The sequence below is a fragment of the Bison bison genome, unplaced genomic scaffold (genome assembly GCF_000754665.1).
Source record: "Bison bison bison isolate TAMUID 2011002044 unplaced genomic scaffold, Bison_UMD1.0 scf7180017864338, whole genome shotgun sequence".
Classification (NCBI taxonomy): Eukaryota; Metazoa; Chordata; class Mammalia; order Artiodactyla; family Bovidae; genus Bison; species Bison bison.
The window spans coordinates 586,655-587,388 of record NW_011494910.1 but is presented as its reverse complement, the minus strand read 5'-3'; positions in this window follow the sequence as shown (position 1 = coordinate 587,388).

The following is a 734-nucleotide window of genomic DNA, read 5'->3' as shown; positions in this document are numbered from 1 at the left end:
GCTACAAGGTGCGGATGAGTCGGGGGAGGGAAAATGGCGGGAGGGGGGATGCCAAAAGCAGACGTAGCCCATCTAGTGCAACCAAGAGACGGACAGAAACCAGAAGGCCAAATAACCCAAGCAAGGAAGTCTGAAGCGCCCTTTCCTTGGAAGGGCCACCCCAGCCCTTGGTTCTGCATCCTGGTCTCCGGTGGAGTGAGCGGTCCAGACCTGTTAGATGCAGAAGACGGAAGGCGGAGTCCATGTATCTCCGTCTGCTTTCCTCTCCCTGCCGCAGACCCACAAGCATGGACGACCTGGCTGCCTCACACAAGGAGACCCAGACACATCCCAGAGAGCCTTACAAGGGACACACAGTGGACTTGGGGTAGCGGGATGCTGAGGGGTAGACGAGTATATTCTGAGAGAGGAGACTAGGAGCCCTGGGAGTAAGGGGAACCAGAAGGACGGTAAGGGCTATCGGAGCCTGTGAAACCAAGCAGGAGGAAGCTGGCCTTGGGGGGCTGTGGCTAGTCCCGGAAGGCGGAGAGCATGTGTCCGTAGAGATAGTGGGAGCGAGCTGAGAGAGAGAGAGAGAAAGGCATTTGCGCAGTGAGTTGGGAGCGACCCCCGGAGAGACGGGTTGCAAGGTATCTGCGGCGTGCCTGTAAGCTCGAAGCGCCCAAAGCCTGAGAAAGCAGTAAGGGCAAGCGGAACAGTGGGTGCGAGCAGCGCTGGAGCACCAGGGCCGGCCC